The 24661-nt window shown below is 41.1% G+C and overlaps 1 protein-coding gene across 1 annotated transcript in view; it reads right to left on the bottom strand.

Moving 5' to 3' along the window:
* Nucleotides 1-24661, bottom strand: part of tanc2a (tetratricopeptide repeat, ankyrin repeat and coiled-coil containing 2a) — a 122242-nt gene that overhangs the window by 92593 nt on the left and 4988 nt on the right. The window contains 1 exon segment of the mRNA XM_046834462.1: nucleotides 1432-1547. The gene's annotated coding sequence lies outside the window, so the exon portion shown is untranslated.

The following is a 24661-nucleotide window of genomic DNA, read 5'->3' as shown; positions in this document are numbered from 1 at the left end:
TCGATCTGTTTTCCAAAGCGAGTGATGTCATCGTTCAGAGATTACATTAGTTAGACTTTAGACGTGGCTGATCTCCGATTTCATCGGATTCCCTTCAGTCCCTCCGAACCCTCGACAGCGCGAAAGAAAAAAAAACTGATTCAAAGACGAGCTACAATTCAGTTTCAGGTATAATATCTCTGAATCTTTCCCTTTTTCTCTTTCATCTATTCCATTCCAAAACACACCTGCAAAAGCAAAGCAAAGGAGAAAAGACAACAGGAGAATCATACAGCAGCTTTTATTTTTTATTTGAAATTTTTTTTCCTATTTCCTCTTCACACTTCACACATCCTGTTTCTGGAGCAGATCAAAGGGAAATAATCCCCCATAATCCCTGGCTGTGCTCCTGCGTCTGTGGTCTTCAACAGGCTCGGTGTCACACTTCCTGTTGTTGCTACGCTTCAGTTTTATGGAAAAAAAAGATAAAAGAAAACCAGAAATCGAAGTGTATTTCAGACTCGGAGTGACACGGCGGCTTCGGGAAGGTACAAACTGTTGCAAAAATTTTTTTGTTTTGTTTAAAGAATTATGGCGAACTTTCACCTATTAACCCTTCGCTTCAACAAAGCACTGAGTGCTACAGAATCGCTGCAGGAAGCAGGCTGAGGATGACTGCACTGTAGGGATAGTAAGATTCAGGGATTCGTATCGGTGCATTAAAATAAAAGTTAACATAAATGCGCCTGACGCGGGAGGTTCCAGAAGAGGCAGAACGCAGGGGGCGCTGTATTGCTGTGTAAGGGGACTGTTTTGAAGGTGATGGTGTGGAATACGCAGATAAATAAAGTACTTTCTTCACAGCCAGCTTCTTCATACACCATCTCATAACAAATCACAGATTTACTCCGATCATACCAATAGTTTCTGGCTGACGTACACTCCATTCAATCCTGTAATGTTAAATACTCTTCACCATATCAAAAAAAAACAATCACGTCTGTTGTAGAAATCTGGTTCAAGGTGTTGCTCTCTGAGAGAAGAAATTTTAACACTTGACAAGAAAAAAACAACAGTTAACAGTAATATCTCAGGTTAAAACAAAGCTAGCTCCATCCTCAATGCTGACTTATTGGTGTGCTTGAAGCTACTACACTTGAAGTTCACCTCCAGTGCCCTCTAGAGATTCATTCACAGGTTTCTCACAGGTTTACTGCTCATAGCCAAGGGTGGATCCTTGTTAACTGGGGTCCCCTATAAACCTTGAACCTTTACGTGACAGACATTTCAGACTACAGCATCAACCTGAGCTCATAACCCCTGCCTGGGTGTAAGAATCCCCCCAAAAAACATTCTAATTTCATAAACATACATAAACATCTATGAAGCTCAGCTAGGAATGAGATGGTCTGAACACACTGTTTAAAAATTAGCAACAATCTGCTAACTCACCATTGGTGACTAGCTCTTAGGAGTCTCCGTGGAGAGTCAGGTCACAGGTCCAAACTTTCAGTCCTGGCCGGAAACACCAGTCCCATCTCCTGAAGGCTGGATGCTGAAAGGATTTCCTGTTGGAAGGAAAAACTAAATGTCAGGAATGTGTTAGCATCAACTAGCAACTTTAACTAGCATTGGTTTTCTCATCCCTTCAAGCTGGGTTTAAAAAGACGTCTTGTGGAATTTCCAGAAAACTTTCTACACCAAACTGACAAAGCAATCTGCCACAAATTACACTGTATGCCCAAACAAAAGTTTGTGGACACCTGAGCAAAAGATTAGTGTTTTTTGAATGTCCAATTCCACACAGAGTTCCCATTTTTTGTTCTACTTCTAGGAAGATGTTCCTCTAGATTTTGTGGAGATTTGTGTGAGATTCATTCAGGCACAAGAGTGGGAAAAAATCATATTGAAAAAAAAAAAGAAATATTGAAGGTATAAAGACATTTGTTAAAGTATGCTGAAATAAGCAGAACAGTTAAGTAGAACATACCTTTAAAAAATGTAATAAATGTAAAAAACAAACACACACACACACACACACACACACACACACACACACACACACACACACACACACACACACACATTATCTAAATAGAGTCTAACAAATGTAAAATAATATTTGTTTAATTTTTTTCTTAATTTAATCAATGGGATAAAAATTATTAATATTTATATTATTTATCTTTATATATATTTAATATTTTATGGAATATTATAAAATACTATTTTATAGATTATTTAAACAAAGCAGGCATTTTATAAAAAAAAAATTATTAAAATGTAAACTGATGTTGAAAAACAAACAAAAACCAAGCAATTTTATATTTTGCATTTCTTCTATAATATATATTTTATTATATAATATATTTTTATAATATATTTATATTATATAATATAATATAATATACATTTTTTCATAATATATTTTAATAGCAGATTTTTGCAGGGGGAAAAATTGAGTCCATATTGTTTAACTCTATAAAATTATATACATTTTTAAAATTTTCTGGTTACATATCTTGAATTGTGTGATCATTCTAAATGTATTTTAATATTCACTTTGTAGGTGTATTTTGTACTTATACTTATGTTGAATCGCACATCTTTAAAACAACAATTACGATATTATCGCAGACGATATTCAAGGACTTTTTAAAGCACCTTTTTTTTTTTTTTTTTATATATCAAGCACCTATAAAATTCACACCCCAACACATATAGCGTCATGAAAGACCTCTTATACTACTAAACATTCCACTTCCATTTTAACTCTACAGTAAAAATGTCAGTGTTTTGAAAGTTTAGGTTTCATATATTTACGCCGTTTTGTGCAGTCATGTTCAAAGGAATTGAATGAAAATAAATTGAAGTGAGTGGAGTTCAGGTTATATTTAAAAAAACAAGCAAAACACTGCACTGGAAAGCTCGGGATATATAAGATGATTTTTGAAATTTCACCATTATATTTAACAAAATTGATTTCAAATTTAACTCGAGCACTTATAAGCTCCTGCATTCATTTTCAAGTACTTTCCAGGCCTCGCCATGAAGCGTGAAAACACTGTATATCGTAAACACCGGGTTCACACCTGGGAGGAAACCAGAGAACCCCAAGAACAAACAAAACTGAACAAACAAGTAGCCTAAAGTTAGGATTGAACTGCTTCACCTGGAGCTTTGAGAAAGCAGACAAAACCCACCTCTCGCTAAATTATTCGGACACCCGGCTTTAGAACTAGTTCTTGCTAATTAGCATGGAAATGATACCTCAGGAACAACATACTAAAAACAGGAAGCGGAAATCCCCGACATCCTGAGTACTTGCTGTGGTCATCATACTACCAAATTTGCATACGGTTTCCCCCTGCAATGAAAAGCTAATTTCAGGATCTTCCTGGAGAAAGGAATTGAATTTGTGTAGCGTTCCTCTCTACGGCATGTAAACGGAGGAAGGCGATTTCAAAACTGGCATAAAACACATCTGCGGGTTCATCACTGCATGAGGCGCGACAGTAACGCGTCAGCCGGAGCTGTGGATGTGAGCCACACCTATGTAACAACTGAGAGAAGAAAAGTGAGTGCGTGAGAAAGAAAAAGTATAGGATATGGGTGAAGAGACAGGGTGAAAGGAGACGAGAAAAGAATAGAGAAGAAGCAAAACCCTGGTAAAAAGAAACTAAGAGCCTCGGAGTGGTGGGCTGCTGTCAAAGCCATGTTCCTCTGCTGTGAACCGAATCTGCTCCTCTTCAAAGCTCGCACTGATGCCTTTTCTCGTATGGAGAGCATACTGCCCTGCAGAAGAACTCGTTCTGAAAGTACTCAAGCACAGAATTGAAAGGTGTTGATGTGGTTGAACTGCTGAACGTTTCATTCCTAAGCATGGGGTTCATCGTACATTAGTGCTTAGATGTTTACAGGCCAGGTGGAAGAATGGTATGAGGAAGAAACTTTATGAAGAACCAGACTTACATGTAACCCTCATCTGGGTGACACTAAATGTTAGTTATTCTAGAAATTAGAGTTTCCCTTAATTTTTCCGATGATCAACTGTTCACTGATGGACACCTGAATAAAAAAAAAGTTCTTGGCAAGCCATTGGAGCAAACCACCAAGACTTATCACCCAAATATATCCTCAGGGTTCCAGAGTTTAACCCACCACAGCAACCTCATGGATCCACAGGCTGTTTTGTGGAACCATCCTCAGCTCAATTGAGGAGAACACCATCAAGAAGAAAAACATCAGGATGGATCAGGCAGGTGTGAAGAGAAGATGAGGGACAGGATCCCTGGGATCTCATGAACATGTTCTCTGAACCCTGCTAGCGTCATAGGTTCACCTTAATATAAGACTGATATAAGATGTTATTCAAGTCTCTTTAGCTACTTTGTTTTTACAAGATATGGAGCAAGTTAAAGAACCACGCCATTTGAAATCCGAGCAACGGAAGCACACAGTGTTCTACCTTCGAACAGACGCAGGTCTGAAAAGTCGAGACGAGACTTCGTCTGTACCCATGCTGAGACTCTCAGCATGAATACCGATGTGACAAGCTCCGAGTCCAAACAGCACATATGTGTAGTTTATTTATAGAATAAAAACAGAAAACATGCTTCGGTTGCACACTTGAACAGACGCCGAGGCACGGAGGCAGGAGGCAAACCTACTGCTTTAAGTCATTCACCAGTGAGCTGTGAGGAATCATCAGGGGTTTATGTAGGTCACTGGATCACAACACCGCCTCACTCGTACTAACAAAATAGCTATAAAAACAATTCCACCCAAAAAGCACCCTAGAAGATGTAGGTAGGTATGTATTCACCTGTATTATTACCAGAGCTCAAAACCATACCTAAAGGTAGAAATATCAGAAGAACATACCAAGAAGAAAACTAGATGTAAAACTCTAGCAGATGGTAGACACACAGAATTGCGGTTTTTGACCTACACAAGATGGTAAGACTCCAGAAATAAGGCCGTATATAAAGTCCAGCGTCCAGGAACAAGGCAAGATAGTAGACATTCAGGAGCAAAGTCAGCTCTAAACCTCTGAGAGAAAGTTGATATCCAGGAACAAGGCTGGGTCTAAACCTCTGAAAGATGGCAGACATTCAAGAACAAAGCTAGGTCTAAACCTCTGAGAGATATCCAGGAACAAGGCTGGGTCTAAACCTCTGAGAATTGGTAGATATCCAGGAACAAGGCTGGGTCTAAACCTTTGTGAGATAGTAGATATTCAGGAACAAGGCTGGGTCTAAACCCCTGCAAGATGGTGGACATTCAGGACCAAAGCTAGGTCTAAACCTCTGAGAATTGGTAGATATCCGGGAACAAGGCTGGGTCTGAACCTATGTGAGATAGTAGATATCCATGAACAAGGCTGGGTCTAAACCACAAAAAGATGGTAATCATCCAGAAGTAAATTTGCACCTTAACCCCTCTCAGATGTTATATCTTCAGGAGTAAGTCTGAATCTTAACCAAAGGTTCATCGCTCATTTAATGAAAACTTTTATGAATCTTTCATGATCTCTGGAAGCATTTGGAAGGTTAAACCCAAAACAGGATCCAAAAAGCATCTCCATCTGGGCAGAGTTTTTAAAATCTGGATCTTCTCAAACATCTTCAGTTTAAGGTGCTTAAGTTCAGAATCAAAACTTCCAATCGCTGAGGCTCGGGTGTGATCCATCTGCAGTGAGAAGGAGGGTAGATGGGTGAATGGAGGGTGAATCGATGGAGAAGTTCTTAAGTGTCTAAGGGCAAGAACTCGACTCCCACACTTTCAGTCAGAGTTCAGGGCTATTAGACAACGTAGGCTGAGAGAATGGGAGCAACGTGACACACAAGCATAATAATTACTGCCTCGAGTCACCAGTTACTTTGAACAAAACCGACATTATTGGGGGAGCAGCATGTGAATGGAGCCGACTGGATCGGGCAGTTAGCTAACAGCTGAGGGCTGGAAATGAAGAATGGGGAAATGCAAAGTAAATAAAAAAGAAACCCACACAAAAGGGTTCTGGAGAAACGACTCCGACTCAGACGGGCTCAAACTCGCCGGATGAGTGCGTGAACCATAGGCACACCAAACGACCACAACCATAAACAAACTTACTTAATACTGCCTCGAGCCGAAAACACACACACACACACACACACACACACACACACACACACACACACACACACAACACAGCGAGTGAAATACATTTATTGTACTGAACAATGCAACCTGACCATACAAAAAAACGTGGATCTCGGAATCTTAAACAATAACGTTCTAATTCAAAAATACTTTATCATTTCCACAGTAACGGCTCATTCACCAAAATGTCGATGGCTCTTGACATATAAAAGAGGGTTGCATCCAGTAAAAGACTAGGTCTAAACATCAAGATGGTAGACATTCAGGAGCAAAGCTAAGTCTAAACCTCTGAGAGAAAGTACATATCCAGGAACAAGGCTGGGTCTAAGATGGTACACATCTAGAAGTAAATCTAAACCATAACCCGTCCCAGATGTAAGAGAAAACGGAAACTAACTTGTTTCACAGACATTCCTATGTAAATATGGGAATGTAACAATAAATGGATAAAAGCTCTAATGCTAAAAGTCTGCTAGCAGGATAAAGAATTAAAATGTGTGCTTTTTAATTGATTTTCCTGTACCTGCATATCCAGTTGTGTTTCGATTAGCAGGTAATCACAGGTTACGCGTGTATTCTATCATCCAAAATGTTATGTATTTGCCGTACTCGGAACAGACGCACAAAGACAACAGGTGGAAACCGAGAGGCTTTTGATGGGGAGTAAATGGAGAAAAAGAGCTCCAGGGCCTGAAGAACACGGACATTGTGCTGAAAAAAGAATGGCCTCGCTGACATCGCAGGCTTTTGTAACGTCCTCCTCCTGGTTCGGGACAAAATAAAGTGTAATGGCATGCAACAATGTGGATAATGAGTGCCGGCAAGACGAGAGCTCTCAATAGCTGCCTTGTGGACGGCCATGAATAGTTCCCGTCTCTGGCACTAATTCAGGGTCCGAGTCGACAAAAGAAGCAGACACGTGTCCCGGTGCTCTCTCTCGAGTCAAACTCTGAGGGAACAGATAATGAGCAGACGTGTCATTCCTGCCCTTCTATTCTTCCTCAGCCTTGTGGCTTCAATTAAAAGCAGCTGCCTTTCTTCTCTATTGGACAGAGAAGTTTCAGTGTGAAAGGTTTTGTTAAAAAAAAAAAAGTAATTTGAGACAAAAATATCGAAGGGACGAAATGAATTTCTTGGACAAATGGAATTGTGCGCGGTGGCTAAACCCATTCCGGCAAGGTGTCAGGCTAACATTAGTACTCCATGAGCCATCAAAAGATGGATGACCCCAATTCTTCAGGGATGCTGGACAGGACGGGAACGGGTTACTCCTTTGGGGGAGATCACTCAAGTCTAGACAAATAGGAGGGACCGAGGTAAGGATATGGGAGGGAGCCTAAAAGGAGAACTCGTGTTCTCAGGCAAGCCATCTGGCTTCAGAGCAGATCAATCTTGATTACGATGAGAGGGATGCGTATGGTCGGATCTGATGGCGATATTCGTCACCTGTCGGATGCTACAGGACTGGAACAAAATCGCAGATGAGCTGAACGAGGCTTCCACAGCGGTCACATGTTATAGTGACCAATTGCACAATGTGGTAGCTGTTTTAAAACCATTATCCCTTTGGTTTGCTCCATTAATCATGACATGTGGAAAAAAAAATTATTCTTCTACAAAAAGAAAACGAGAACTGTCACTTGAACTGTTACTACAAAAACAACAGCATCGTATGTGTGTAGTGAGATGATAAACAACAAGAACATAAAAAGGATAATGTATGAAAAGTTCATCATAAGTCTGACAGAAGATTCCCGGTACAAAGAGGAGACACACAGCTAGGCTCACATCAGTTAAGACCCCATGACTGAACAATTCCCATGAGATTGTGCTTCCCCCTGCAGATGACCCGTAACTGCCCCTGGTCAGGGTCTGACAGTGCCGCACATCTCAGATAAGCCAAAGAGTGTCGAGGGACCTAAAATGGCACATAACGTGACTTGTTTATAATTCTGAAGCGGTTCAAGGATTGAGCCCTGAGGGACTGCAGACATGAAGCACCTATCATTGGAAAAAAAAAAATTAATTAAAAAAAAAAAAAAACACTTTCAATCCAGATGATTCTTGCAGGGGGAAGTAAAATGTTCTAGTGAGTCCTGGAAAATGTGAAGCAAATTAATACCAGAATTATAATCTAGAGTTTAGCTTCATAGCTATAAATCATCTATAGATACACCGTGTATAAATTTTGTACAACGTAGACATCCCACATTCTCTACAAATATTGTGCTGTACACACATTTTGCAATATTATAACATAAATATATAAAGAAATAAGAAAATTAATAAATAAATGATATCTTCATATCATCCTAGAAAAGAAATGTCAGGCACTAAACATGGAGTCAATTAAAATAAATAAATAATTAAATAAAAATAATAATAAGCTGGGAAAAAAAAAGCTTTCTGTTGAGCCTGTTGAGCCTCAGTACAGTGCATTATAAATAATTGCCCCCGTCTTGATGTGTGAGGTTTGACACGACGCTGTTCTGAGGAACGTCTGGAGATACGGTGCAGACATACGCCCGAGCCGTCGCTTCGGGGTGTTCATTTCTATACGGACTCATCCCCAAGAAAATGCATTTAGCAACAGGAGAAGTGAGAATGAGAAACCGGAAGCAAACTTTCGCCGCACCGCTGCCAAATGGCGAATGTCCCCCTGCGCTGCCTCTCCAAACATGTCATTATATTCACAATTCGGCTTCTGGGCGTGAAAGGACCCGCAGCAGTCACATCAGCACTCCCAAATTTTTTGTTTTCGTACCACCGAAAATGAGTTTGCATGTCAAGACAAGATCTTTGGATTTCTCCTCACAGTGGGTCTTTACAATCACACCGGGTATGTTCAGTGGTCAGAATCTTTCAAAAGTGCTCCAAGGAAGGAACAGTGGTGAACCGGTGACAGGGTCGTGGGCGGCCGAGGCTCATTGATGCACGTGAGGAGCGAAGGCTGGTCCGTTAATCCGACCCAACAGACGAGTTCCTGTAGCTCAAACTGCTAAAGAAGTTCATGATGTTAATGATCTGGACTGTTTTAGCAGCACAAAGGGGACGAACATAATATTTAGCAGGTGGTCATAATGTTCTGGCTGATCAGTGTGTATTTGCATATCTATCTATATTTATTAAGGACCATATCTAAACATATGCTTAATAATTATTATTAATTATAATAATTAACAACATACGCCACGTAAAAGAAGAGTAACAGTTTGTATAGGAGGTGCTGATCGGCTTGTAATGTGATAAAAGACTGAAAAACGAGTCCCTTTGTGAAGGAAAATGCATTAATTATTCATCTTTTTGCTTTTTTTCAAGGCCCACGTTTCTGATCTGGTGACCGAGACATAAAAGATATTCTCTGGAACAGAGATGCTGACGATGCCAGTTTCAGAACGAGCGTTTCCTCCTCACCCCTCCCCCACCCTGCTTCTCAACGTCTCCTCATTATATCGGTTACGCAGTGCCGCAGCACCCGAGCGGAACGTCGCAATTTCACAGCCGCTTCGGCGAAACAATGCAGGGGCTGCACTTCGCCATGCGGGAAACCGCAGAGAGGGAGGTCAAAGGTCATTTTACAGAATCCTGTTGCGAAAAGTTCGGCCTGTATTTAGAGGATGAAAAGTTCCTCAGCAGTAGAGACGACAGATGAGTTAGTTCAACAATTCCTTCTGGAAAACGGATAAATACGTGTCAAGTTTTTTAAATTATTATTATTATTATTACTATTATGTTATCCATGATAACTGGTACTGGAGGCACTGGATTGTGATCTGAACCTGTCAGGCATGCTTTCTAATACTTGCATAGATACATATAAATATATATTAGCATTTTGCATCAAAATGTAATAAATATGATGCATAATAATAGTTGATAAAAGTTAACGATGTGATGCATTTGTATCGCGATGGATCGTTTTTAACATACGAGTCGATAAATCCGATGTATTTATATATAATTATTAGTAGATGATTAGTAGCCCTACACTTATATTATTCATAAAGTGGCCAATAATTCGAGCGTGTTCTCTCGGCTACGTGAATACGACGCATCGCATCGCAACACTACCGAGTCTGAGGCGTGTCCTGAGAGTCACCTAGGATACAGATTAACATGGCAGAGGTAGAGCTGTAACTTCCTGCAAACACAACATTAGCATTTAGCATTAGCATAACATTTTTTTGCACTACAGAGGCGTGTTTGTAAAAAAGTCATGAGTTTGAAGTCAGAATGTATTTAAGTAAATTGATGATTTACTGTCTGTCTGAACCGAAGACATAAAAGTGAACTTTCTGCACCATATTGAATTGTAGAGCATCGTATTTTTTTCCATCGAATCGCATCGTGTTGAATCGGATCGCGCCGCATCGTAACGCAGGAATCGTATCGCATCGCATCGTATCGTATCGTATCGGTAGCCGCTTCATATGTATGTTTAATGCATCGTATCGTTCGCTATGCATCCAGATGTGAATCGTGTCGGCCTCAGTTATGCAGATGCCCTAATATTTATGTATTATGGTGAGGTTTTCTGCGGAACCTAGAATAAATGTAAGTTGGTTTAATAAATAAATAAAAGTTACAACATGTTGAAAAACCTTTTTTTCTTTTTACCACCGGATGAAAACCGGCTGAGTCACATGGTCACATGGCCACGCTCTTGAACGTTCACGAGTGTCATCTGAAACTGATCTCCTGCTGAAGTGGATATTAATGAGCTCTGAGAACCAGGTGTGTGTGTGTGTGTGTGTGTGTGTGTGTGTGTGTGTGTGCGTGCGTGCGTATTCGACAGAAACAGGTTTTCCGTCTCGACAGTTGGCTCTCTGTGGCTTTTTAAGAAGGACAGAAGTCATCTTCAGGCACTGGAGTGTTTGAGTAGAAGCAGTAGAAGCAGTTATGGTACACTCCTCCCCTCCTCCTCACTGCTCGCCGTATTTGCGTCCTCAGCAGAAAGTTTTCTGGTAAATTATGCTACAGGAGAACCAGACCCCTCCGTCCCTCTGCATGGGGGCAGCAGCGTCTCACAGGTTCTCCACAGACTACACGGAGAAATCGAATACCCTGCGAGTGTTTAAATAGCCTTTGTGAGAGCCGGATCTGAGTCATAACGCAAATATTCCTCACATGATGCGACTTGGCAAACACAACACGAGAGGTGACACACATACATACACACACACACAAAACGGCTAGTAAATGAGGTGGAAAGATCAGCAAACTAACACTGAATCAAACGATGTTTAAAACCTTTTTTGTTGTGCGACGAAATACACTAGTGTGTTTATAAAAGCTCCTGAAAAAAAAAAAAGCATTGAAATAAAAAAAGAGTGTGTATCATTAATAGGTTGATGTTTTCTGTATAACATTTATGGAAGGAGTCTTCAGTGTTAGAGAACTATAATGATCAGTGATTGGATGTTGGAGAACAGTGGTGATTAAAGAACAATGGTGATTGGGTGTTGGAGAACTACAGTGATCAGTGATTGGATGTTGGATACATATGATGATCAGTGATCGGACCTTGGAGGAAAACAGTGATCAGACATTAAACATTGATGACTGGATTTTAGAGAACTACAGTGATCAGTGATTGGATGTTGGAGAACACTAATGGTTGGAGAACAATTGTTACTGTATGTTAAACAATGGCAGCTGAAGAACAATGGTGATTGGATGTTGGAGAACTACATTGATCAGTGATTGGATGATGTTCAGCGCCACGTTCCTCCAGCACAGTTCTAACAGTGCTGTATATGTTTGAAGAGCAGAGCTGGAGCTGTTAATTAGCTGACAGATGGGAGCAGAGATGACAAAGAGACACTTCTCATGAAGGATGAAGAATGTGTGCTGGAAGATTCATTATATTTCAAGATTAGCATAATAACAGTTATGGAGGAAAAAATTGTCAAGAATTTGCCTGGGGATTTCAGGACAGTGTTCAGGGACAGTTTTTTTTTTTTTTGCAGATAATCATAATGACATGGAGGTGCTGGAACTGTATGTTCTATTTACACTTGGTGACCAGCTTCACATACAATAAGGGTGCATTTGTAGATATCTACATTTATATCTACATGCATCTCATTTAAACAACTGAGCAGTTGAGGGTTGAGGGCCTTGATCAGGGTTCCAGAAGCATGGTGGTGCTGGTATACAAACTCATGACCTACAAAGTCTAATGTCTTAACCATTAAGCTAACACTTCCTCTTTCCATAGATACCCGGTTCTTTGCTTATCAGCAGTAAAGAACCACAGCAGAAACATTAGTCCTTCATGGTGAAACATCTGCATTGAGGTTTTACTGGGTTCCTGCAAGTTTCACAAAATCACATTTTTGAGGCCTTTTCAAGACAATTGAGAATAAACTTTAAGACCTTGACACCAAAAACACACACACATACACAAACGTTGTTTGCAACTGGCCTTAACCAAGCCCTAAAGAATTTTTTTTTAAGCCAAGTATCGCTAAACCAGTTTTTACATTTGTGGTACGATCCAAAAGAGATTCGCCCCAATAACAGAAAGCTGATCGGCTGCTGCATGTTGGTCTCATTTGTGGTGGTAATAAACAAACAAAAGTGCTGCATGAGCATTTCAATAAGCAGTAGACCTGGGGATACATAGACAACGGAAAAATAAGACCTGTTTAAAATGATTTAAGATGTAGAACAGCAAATGTAGGACCTAAAATATAGATTTTTAAGTTTTAGACTTTTTCTGACCCTTTAAGACTCTGTGGAAACCCTTTTATAAACCAGACAATATGCACATCTGTATTCAGACCTCTGATGTAACGACGGTCAGACTCGAGTGGGGATCAAACTTCTATCTCCTCCTAGCTCCTAGTTTTCTTTTCCCATCGAGTATCCTTTACCCTGCCTCTCTCTTGCTCTTTCACTCCCATGCTGAGTGTTAGATGCCAGGCCGGGGGGTGGGGGGGTAGTGTTATTTTTAGCCTGTTCCATGTGCTGAAACAGTAGAGAGCTGTGTACTTTAGCAAGGACAATCCTTAGCCACCAGGAGAGAAGAGACAGGAGGAGACTGGAGGAGGGCTGGAGACTGAGTGAGAAGAGACGCAAAAATTAAAAATGGCCTTTGGAAGGAGGAACAGCTGCCACGTCGCAGGACCTCGCACCTGAGCGCCTCCGCGAGCGTATGATACGAACGATTGATACTGATGAACGTTTTTACTCCTTATTTACTTTTGAAAAAGAGTCTGAACACTCCATCCCGGTCAAACGAACTCCTACATACATATATACATTTTACAGCATTTGGCAGAAACCATCTTATCCAGCGCCACTTACAAGGGGCTTTGAGGTTTCCACCAATAAACACAATCTGATGTTCTTTCATTAGGACACAGAGTAAAAGTACCATCAGGCTAAACCTCTGTTGGGAAAGAAAATAGTTTGAAAACTTAATGAAGTGCTCATTTAAGAAGAAAAAGGTAGGACTGCTAGAGGCTCGTCTCATAAGTATGTTCTTTCAGCGAGGTGCCAGAACAAAGACGAGTCTGGAAGCATGTCTTTCTTGTACCTTGAGAGATTTTAGTAAGGCAGTGGAAAAAGATAGAGGGATCAATGGAGTACTACTAGAGGATGGAGAGAACAGTGGATGAGCAGTTGAGAATGGAGGGAGCGCAGTAGCAGTGGTGTAGGTAAGTGTAGCAGTAGTAAAAGATGGAGGGATGAGTGATACATTGGTAGAGGATGGAGTGATCAGTGGAGCGGTGGATGGAGGTATCAGTGGAGAAGTAGTTATTGGATGGAGGGATCAGTGGTAGAGGGTGGAGGGATCAGTGGAGCAGTGGATTGGGGTGATCAGTGGTAGAGGGTGGATGGATCAGTGGAGAAGTAGTAAAGGATGGAGGGATCAGTGGTAGAGGGTGGAGGGATCATTGGTAGAGGGTGGAGTGATCAGTGGAGCGGTGGATGGAGGTATCAGTGGAGCGGTGGATAGAGGTATCAGTGGAGCAGTGGACGGAGGGATCAGTGGAGCGGTGGATGGAGGAATCAGTGGATGGAGGAATCAGTGGAGTGGTGGATGGAGGAATCAGTGGAGCACAGGCCATTTCTATCCAATTATAAATATATTTGAAGTTGTAAAACAGGTTAGTTCCTAAAAAACGGAATGAAGTGTAAACTCCTGTGTCTTCAAAACAGATTTTACTCCGACACTTTAGACTCCTTCCATTAAAGGTCAAGTAAATGTCTCCTAACAGAAAATATCCCTGTAGCATCCTCTGAAAGATACGAGGTGTTGTCAAAAAGTTTGGAGACTATCAGTGTAACCGTTGCTGTTCTGACCCACGTGCGTTTCCACATCTGCGATTTCATCACGGGCAGCGAGTTAGAACAAAGAGCGAATGTGAAATTCTGCATGAAACTCTGCAAATCTGCCACAGAGACATTTAACACGACATACGTACGACATACGGTGCAACAAGTCGTTCGTGGTGTTTTGAGCGGCACGCACAATTCAAGAGCGGGAGAACATCACTAAAAGAGGACGAGAGATCAGGAACACCTTCAACCCCTGAAAAACATTCGGCAACTTGTGCATGATGATCGCCAGAGAACAAACAATGTGATCTCACTTCTGCACCCATCGTACTTGCCAGATTTGGCTCCTCTTCCTGAAGATCCGGCTCAAAGGTCACTGTTTTGAGCGCAAATCTCAGAAGGTGCTTCGCAAAGAAGACTTTCAGGACACGCTCCAGAAGTGGCAGGGACCTGGGATGAGCTGTATTGCTGTGCGAGGGGACTGTTTTCAAGGTGACAGTGTGTACACGTAGATAAATAAAGTACTTTCTTGTAAACAGAGCGAGTCTCCAAACTATTCGGTACCACCTCGCAAGGACAAGGGGAAATCCGTAAGGTTCTGCAAAGGATTGAGAGAACAAGCTTTTGAATGTTAGCTGTAGAACTGAGCGGAAAGATTTTATAATTATGACATTACATGTGGACCATCTGAGGAGCGAGTAGAGGAGGTAGGAGGCAGCAGGATGAGGCGTGGTCTCTCTAAGAGGCAGTTTGAGAAGAAGAGGAGAAAGACAGAGCTGAGCATCTGAGTATCTGAGTCAGTCCAGATGTTATCGTGCCTCAGGGCTAATGCTGGGTAAAGCCCGGCTAAGTAGCTGCAGGTCTGGTATGTTGTTTAAAACACACACAAAGGCAATGTACCACATCCAGCTTTATGAGAACATTTGTGTGTGTGTGTGTGTGTGTGTGTGTGTGTGTGTGTGTGTGTGTGTGTGTGTGTGTGTGTGAGCGACTGAAAGTGTCTGTTTACACCACAGCTCCTGACTCATCTCAAACCCACTTAGTTTCCTTTCCTTTTCACTAAAAACTAAAGTTTGTACCCCCTCAGCATTGCCCCCTAATGGTTTCTCCATAGGAAAACAGTAACCAGTCAACCATTTTAGAATTCATCTAGAAAACAATATAATTATACATCTAACGTCACATAGAAATCGCTTTGAGGAAGGATCGGGATCCAAGGAACGTCGGATGTGAGACATGGAGATTTCTGTTATTGCTTTCTTAGCTTCTATAACCAGCCGTTTTCTCTCGCTGACCTCTGCTGTTTTCTCTCTCGAAATAAAAACGTGAAACTTTGCAGCTTTACCTCTGTTTCAAAATCACTGAACTGAAGACTCCTTCCATCAGTTACATTAACGTCTCCTTGTAGAATAACATAAAGCTTCACTAAGTTGATGTTTTACCATAATGTTTTTTTTATTTTAATACCCGATTGCTGTATGATTAGATAAGTATAGCAATGATTGGACAGAGGATACAATGGTAGTCGGTGATTGGATGTTGGAGAACATAAGTAGTCAGTGATTGGACATCGCAGACAAAAAATAATAAGTGATTGGACAATGGATACAATGGTTGTCGGTGACTCGTCATTGGAGAACAATAGAGATCAGCAATGGTGCATTGGAGAAAAATGGTAGTCAGTGATTGGACACTGAAGACCAATGATGATCAGATTGGACATTGAATAACAATAGTAGTTGGTGACTGGACATTGGAAAATGGTAGTCAGTAGCTGGATGTTGGAGAACAATATTGATCACTGATTAGACATTGGAGAAAAATGGTAATCAGAACTACCATTGGTGGAGAACAGTGGTGATTAGTGATTGGACATTGAAAAACAATAGTAAATCCTGGTTGGATGTTGGAATTAAATAGTAGTCAGTGATTAGATTTTGGAGAACAATGGTAATCTGTGATTGGACATTTCACCTCCGACCCAGTTCTGAGTAAACCTGTGAACCCCAGACACGTTTCTCCTCCCTAATTACAAGGACAGATTTTACTCTCACATTCTTTTTCTCCACAATCTCTCATTCCTACCTTCCTTTCTTCTGTACTCCCCCCCCCTTAGGCACTGCTCCGCTCTCAGAGGCAGAACCCATGTTAACACTAGCGCCAGTCGTTGTTGTTAAACCAGTACAGCCGCCTCCCTGCGCGACTGCAGGAGACAGAGACGGATGAGTGGACGAGGGACGAGTGGAGGGGAAAAAGCGGGGAAATGAAGGGAACGGGTAAAGAGAAGAAAAAAGGAGAGAGGCCGGGGGATGGGGGAGTGGGGGTTTAAAACAGATTCCAGGAAGCCTTTACTGTGTAACGACATAACGATTTATCAAGCCGTGCTGAGAGTACGGGTTTTGTTTTGCCTTCATATACACACACACACACACACACACACACACACACACACACACACACACAAGAACAATAGAGCGTAGTGTACAGAGCAAACTGCAACATTACACTGCATTACATCATATACATTACAAGCCAGAACTCGATCAACACTCATGAACACAATGAGACATTTTTTTTTTTTCAAGCTCTGCCTGATTAGCAAATTAGCACGACACTTTAGCTAGCAGCGGGTTAGCTATCAAACAAGACACGAAAAAAGTGCAAAGAAAAAGTTTAAAATCTGTACAAAAAAATAATTATTGTGCTCGTCTCCCCCTGCTTTCGCTTCCTCCTCTTCCTCCTCACTTTCCTTCTTCTCCTCCCCCATGCTGATGAAAACACCACAAGGTACAAATTGCAGAAATATCAAATCCAGCTGGGACGCCAACACAAGTCTGGAGGCATCTTTCCAACAGCAAACAGCACATGTAGGGTTTCTGGGGACCTCCTCGAGGTAGTTCAAATGGGACATTGGGGGCGGGGCTAAAAGTCACACTTATTGCAAATTGGTCAAACAGATAATACAAATATCTAGAAAATATAAAGAATTATCAGTAAATTGGGCACGTTACATGTTTCTAGAAAGATCCAACATCCACAAAAGACACTCACAAAACAGACAAGGAATAAAACGTTTCTCCGGATTTGATAAACATCTCTGAAGATAAACGATGGAATTAAATCTCTCCATCATTACATCTCTGTCTTCTTTCTGATCATTTTCTGATGCGTTGCGTGGCTAGCTTCTCCGCTTTGTTTCTTTCAATAGTGGTTCGCAGATTAAGCTAACATTGCAAGCTAGCTAACCTCACTAACGCTAGCAAAATTACTTAGATGTGAGTTTTCAGGGAACCTGCTCAAGATAAGCCCTGATGGAACGTAGTGTAGAGTAATAGTGCTTTAGAGGAGGGTAAGGGCTAGAAGTCGGCCTTTATCGCTATTTGTTTGCACAGATTACACTCAAATGAACACAGACAAGACAAAATAATACAGACCAGAATCGGTTTCACGTCCCGAGCTAGCCTTACACATATGCTAGCTTGTTGGGTACACAGGCTACATGGCGTGTTAGCTTGCTAAATTTATCCAGTTACACTAATAAGCAAGACCTTGTCTTTGATGGATGAGAGAATAGCACAAGGTGTTGTGATGTCATAACACTCATCTGCATACAGGTAGAGACAACACCTTGAGGTTGTTCTGTCTCCTGCCACAATAGAGGATAAGGAGAGGGAATTATAAACCGAATAGAAGGAGAAGCTTAATTAGGCCGTTTTCTTTTCACTTGAACTAGGACACCCAAACGTGTTCAAGCATGACCCAAAAGCCAGCTCAATGAAGAGCCGCTTTCCATGGGTTGGAAAGGAGGATCTCCTTCTATAGAGCTCCAACCCTATTTAACACCTTTGGAATGAAATGTTCATGCTGATTGCACCACAGAAGCCTCCTCACCTCACCTACATCCTGTAGAACCTGACTTTACCACTCTTGTGGCTGAATGAAGCTTACACCAATCTCCACAAAATCTAGTGGAACATCTTCCCAGAAGAGTAGGGCTCATTATACAGTGAATTGTAACCAAATGTGGAATGTGGAACGTTAAGCCATATAATGTATTTCGAAAACCCAGGCATCCAGCATTGGAGCAAACACAAACCACTTTCACCAGGTCTGGACCAAGGTCCTGTTTTGTGTTCTTTTGGTTTCTGGTGCTGTTACTCCCTCACTGTTTCCTCCACACAGCTGCCTCTGCTCCAATCCACACTGAGATATGGCTCAATAAACAGTCCTCAAAAATAAATTTTCTCTTCCCTTCCTCCCTGTCTTCCTCTATCCATCATCCTCTATCTCCTTCACACACTTACGTTCTCCTTTCTTCCTTTAATCAACACCAACTGAATTCTCTCTTTCATATCGCAGATCTGAGAATACCTCCGACTATGCTAACGCACTCTTTGTTCTCTTTCTTCATCTTGATCTCTCTTTTTGCAGTAACACTCCGAGATAATCCCCATGCAGCAGTTACTCCAGTGATCTCAGTGTAAAGCTCCGGATCTGGCTACGTTTCAGATTCACTATTGCATTAGCGGCGTTGTTCAGTTCCAGGAGAAGGTAATATAAATATTAAAGACCTGCGAAGTTGATGATGTCATCCTGTAAACCGCTCGATATTTCGAAGCCAACGCAGCTCTGCTAACAAGAGACAGAAAGAGGGAAAAAAAGATAGCATACACCTTCGAGCATTTACAACCCTGCCTGCTGGCTTTCTGCTCCCTCAGAAAAGCAAAGCTCACGAATTCACAGGTCAATTTAATCTAGGAAAGTCTAAAAAAAAATGATTTTGCCCGGAACTGAACAAGAGAGGTTGCAGCTCAGTGGTTGAGGTTTTGGGCTACTGAATTAAAGGTCAGGGGTTCGAGCCTCACTATCGCCAAGCTGCCACTCTCTGGCCCTCGAACAAGGCCCTTAACCCTCTGTGCTCATGTAGCTGAGATCTGCAAAGATAAAATTTTACTGAAATGTAGAGGGTACCAAAAGGTATCAAATCCAGCACAGAACTCTGCTTTTCAATGTACATTGAGTGCACATACATGTACAAGTAGTTACGCCAAAAAAACAAAATGAGCAAATTCACTAGAGTTGAGGTCAGAGCGCTATAGAAGGCCACTCAAGACTTGTGCACTTTGTGTCAGGAACAAATCTGTGCCTCCTAGATCAAGCAAAGCGAAAAAGTTCATGATCGCACATCCAAAGACGTCCTATACAATTGTGAGGATCCAATTTTAACATTTTATGGAAGAACCACATATGGCTGGAAAATTAGGTCCCAATACAAATAGATATATATTGTATAAGAACACAATACTTGAGGATCTTGATGATGCTTTTCGTTCAGGGATACAAAGACAAACAAGATGTTTTTGGGTTTTTTAATAGCAATTTTGACGGTATATCAGAAAAACATATCACGAAATCATATATCACGATATGGATATTATTGATATATTGCCCTGCCCTACAGCTGTGCATTATAACCTGCTGCTACGATACAAATCTTGTGAAAAATTTTGTACGGCAAACAATAACTCACGTGTTGATTATTTTACTTGAACAGCATGACACTGAGGGTATTATTCCATACGCATTCATCTCAGATCGATCCAAGTCCACAACCTCCCCCATCGGTCTCTCACACTTCCATTAATAATCCATCCCATTTCAGGGAAACGTCCAGGTCCTGAAGGAATCATCTGCCATCTTTCTCTCTCACAGCCTTATCTTTTCTCTACCTCTTTCACCTCAACATCACGTCATCACTCCATTCGTCTTTCCTACCCCACATCAGGTCTGGGGAAAAGAGTCTGTTTGTAAAATGTATTTTTTTTTACTTTTTCTTTTAATTTCCGTCGGATTTGCATATTGAATACGTAGAAAGAAAACTCACATCTTTGAGGTCTCCTGTCGTTTTTCTGTCTTTTAAACTACAATTTTGATCGACAAAAAAGGTTTTTTTCTTTTTTTTACGATTGTAAGATTGATCGTGACCAAGATTTTTTTTCTCTCTTCTCTAAATCAGTAAACCGAACAATATTCACTCCAACAATTCATCCCTACCTCTGGATGGAGTTCTCTTCAAATGAACACCACTCTGTGCAGCCTGAACAGCCTGAAGATATAAGAATTTCCTGAGCAACTCAAGGACTTTGAGACTGGATTTGGACTGAGGTTTTTCTTGCCACAGTCACCACTGGTTCATTCATTAGTGATAAATCTATAAGCACCAAACTTCCATTCACAACAGAAAACGAGCAACAAACCATCCAATGTCATAATCTCTAGAAAGATGCTTTGGGACAATGTGCATCGTTAAAAATCGCTCTAGAAATAAAGCTAAATTTAAATGCTAAAATTCACTTCTTTTTTTTTCATTCACTGAATGAGCTGAGTCAGCAAATCTTTCCAGTATAACACAATCACTGCTATCCCGCTTATTAAAACAGCTGAGTCAGCAAAACCTTTAATTATGTCCAATAATCGTGCAGTACATTTGTTTGATTGATTTTTTTTTTTTTACGTAGGCTTTTTATTGTTATTCCAATCCTATACGCTGAAACGACGTTCCTTCAGGACTAAAGTTCTCCATAACATATCCATGAACCAACAACAACTATCACTCCTCTTTTCTCATTTCACACTATCAGCTGAAAAAATACGGATTTTTTTTTTTTTTTGTCATAAATCGCTCGTATTTCGTTCATTAAATGAATCAGGAAATCAGTCCAATCATTCGTTCGGGGATTCATTAACAAGTGAAACTTTCTATTATATCCGATATTTACTTCGGATTCTAAACAAAGACAAAAAAAAAAAAAAGACAGAAACTGACATAAAAATAATGTAACATGATTATAATGGTTAAAATAAAGAATCTTAATAAAAACGGCCAGACACTGAAGCATGAGAAAAATGTCTCCAATGTCTCCTCATGTCTCCATGCTCTTATACTGCGAAGCTGTAGGACATTCAGGACGTCCGAATTCACCCATAAACCAGATACAGGACAAAAAAAAACATTGAAACTCTAATAAAAAACACACATGACTGAAGCCTCTGCTTTCCCTCCGACCTTCATGTTACTGCAGTCGTTCTCTTCCTCTGAGGGTTTTTCATTACTCAGGACGAGAACAGAGACGTGTGGAACTGTGGAGGGTCGGGTTCCGGATAAAATCGGCAAAAAATAGACAAAAAGTAGCTCCAGAAGGCGAGAGGCAAAGGACGATAGACGAACCTGACGTCACGCTCGGGAGAGGAACCTGGTTATTTTTATCATTTCTATTTCAATTCCATTAAACTCTACTGTACACTTTCTTTTATTTACTGAGATAATAATCGATTTGTTTATATTGTAAATTCTATTTTTATTTCTCTTTTCCATCATTGAACAGTTCGTTCTACGTCGTACTGTGTTTGCTTATGCACGCAACCAAAAAAAACTCTCCATGAGCGACTTGTCGCATAATACGGAGAGTTATTTTAGATCGAAAGTGGGCGGGGCTAAAATAATAAGGAAGCTGAACAGCGGGTAGGGTTTACAGCTTGGGTCTGACCTTTACTTTAACATCAGACGTTTACTTTTAGTGCTGCTCCCAAGCCTGAGAGCACACACACACACACACACACACACACACACACACACACACACACACACACACAAACTAAAAATGTTTAACAAAAGAAAAAATTTATTATTTGCTTTTTATTAATTTTTATACTCAAAGCTTGGTTGTAAGCTGAAAAAAATCTATCTATCGATGTCTGTCTGTATATCTATCTATCTATCTATCTATCTATCTGTCTGTCTGTCTGTCTGTCTGTCTGTCTGTCTGTCTATCTATCTATCTGTCTGTCTGTCTGTCTCTGTCTGTCTGTCTCTGTCTGTCTGTCTGTCTGTCTGCGTTAATATTTATTTTTTTAACCCAAAAATTCATCCAAAATTCTGTCTTAAAAACCTTGACTTCAAAAACATTTAACAAAATGTTCTTTCTTTCTTTCATTCTTTCTTTCTTCTTTATTTTTGTGTAGATACACTGTATGGCCTAAAGTTTGTGGACACTTGACCATAAGATTTCTCCGTGCTTCACTTTGAACGTCCTCATTCCACACGGAGTCCCAATTCACTGTTAGAACGAGCTCCACTCTTCTGGGAAGATGTTCCACTAGAACGTGTGTGAGATTTGCGTGAGATTCATTCAGCCACAAGGGTGTGAGTAAAGTCAGGTACTGATGTAGGTGAGGTGATGAAGGCTGGGGGGTGCAACCAGTGTGAAACATCCATCCAAATACAGCTCTGAAGCAGGAGATCTTCCACTCCAACTCATGGAGAGCAGATCTTCATGGAGCTGGCATGTTTGAACAGGTTTGGTTCTTGTGCTGAGAGTTTGGGGAAGAGCCACATAGGGCTGGGAAAGTCTGGTGTCCTGATACTTTTGGCCATATTGTATATATGTATAAATGTGTTTGTTTGTGTCTGACTGACTTTCAGGAGAAGCAATAGAAGCAATTAACAGCCTTCGCGGACGACATTATCCTCGAGAAACAAAGACGTCACAACAGACGACGACAAAACACACACACTCAGACAGACGCTGCGTGAATAACACACCCTCAGGGCAGCGAGGTCAGAGGTCAGCGGACTGACATCTGGTGCACCAATGCCACAGACGTCGCTGTTGTCGGGGGGGAGATGATCACGATCAGGAGGAAGTGAGGAACCCAAACCGAGCTGTTACAGAGTCTGCATGGTTCCATTAAATTGCGTTTTCAGGATCACAAACCGTAGATGCCCAGTCCCTCTGCGGCCTCTCTGTATTCTCTCAAACTTCTGAACGGAGAGAAGGATGATGGATGGATGAGGGTAGAGACGAATAGAGTAAACACTAACAGCAGCTCTAACACACGGGTGTTTATCTGCATTATGGATGAGAGGAGGAGGAGGTGGAGGAGTGAAGGAAACGAGGAGACAAGCTTCCTGTCTGTTTCAGCATCATCTCCTCAAACTGGTGCAACAGCAACACTAACACCACGTAAAAACACTTTCACACACAAAGAGAGTGAGAGAGAGAGAGAGAGAGAGAGAGAGAGAGAGAATAAGGGAGAGTGTCAGGATAGAAGAAGGAGAGAATAAAGGAGATAGAAGAAGAGAGTGAGGGAGAAAGTAAAAGTAAGTTAGAAGGAGAGAATAAAAAAGAGATAAAAGAGAAAGTGAGAGAATTGATGAGGTATGGAGAGATCGGGAGAGAGAAAAAGGGAGAGAGATAAAAGGGAGAATCTGAGAAAGATAGAAGGAGAGACTGAGGTGTAGAAAGAGGAGAGAAATAGAAGGAAAGAGTGAGGAAAGATAGAAGGAACGAATGAGTGAAAGAATGAGGAGAGAGTGAAAGAGAAAAGAGAATGAGGAAAAGAATAAGTGAAAGAATGAGGAGAAGAGACAGAAGGAGAAAGAGAGAGAGAGAGAGATGGAGAGAATGAAAAAAGAGATAAAAGGTGAGAGATAGAAGGAGAGACTGAGGGAGGGAATAAGGAGAGATAGAAATATGTAGGGAGGAGAAAGAATGTGAGAATGGGATAGAAAGAAAGAAAAAGAGAGAAAAAGGAAAGGATGTCAGATTAAATCGAAGCTTTCATGTCTGTTAGGCTGCTGGAGGAAAGAATTACTAAACCCCCAAAACACAAATCACTCGTGTGTGTGTGTGTGTGTGTGTGTGTGTGTGTGTGTGTGTGTGTGGTTCATCACCTCGAATAACCTGCTTCAGAGCAAACTAACCGGGTGTGTTGGGAGCAGTGTGTGTAAAACTAACACACACATCCTGTTACACACGGCAGCAGAAACAGACTCTGTGTGTGTGTGTGTGTGTGTGTGTGTGTGTGTGTGTGTGTGTGTGTGTGTGTGTGTGTGTGTGTGTGTCATGCGTTAAATAAGCAATAAGCAACTCTGGGTTACTTCCTTAAGCCACACCCACTTCATGATGTCACACAGATGTTCCTCCACAAGGTTGTTAGTAAAGTCAGGTTTTGATGGAGGTGAGGTGAGGAGACCTGGAGTGCAATCAGCGTCCAAAGATCTTCAACAGGGTTGAGGTTGGAGCATTATAGCCGGAGATCTTCCACTCCAAACCATCTACATCTTCGTGTAGCGGCACATTGTGTCCTGCTGGAACAGATTTGGGTCTCGTTTCATTCTACGACATCCAGAGACATCTTACTCGATTGTGTTCCTCCAGCTTGGTTGGAACAGTTTGGAGAAGAA

The sequence above is a fragment of the Silurus meridionalis genome, chromosome 22 (assembly GCF_014805685.1).
Source record: "Silurus meridionalis isolate SWU-2019-XX chromosome 22, ASM1480568v1, whole genome shotgun sequence".
In the NCBI taxonomy this organism is placed as follows: domain Eukaryota; kingdom Metazoa; phylum Chordata; class Actinopteri; order Siluriformes; family Siluridae; genus Silurus; species Silurus meridionalis.
The sequence above is the reverse complement of the archived record's forward strand: the minus strand, read 5'-3'. Positions and strand labels throughout refer to the sequence as shown.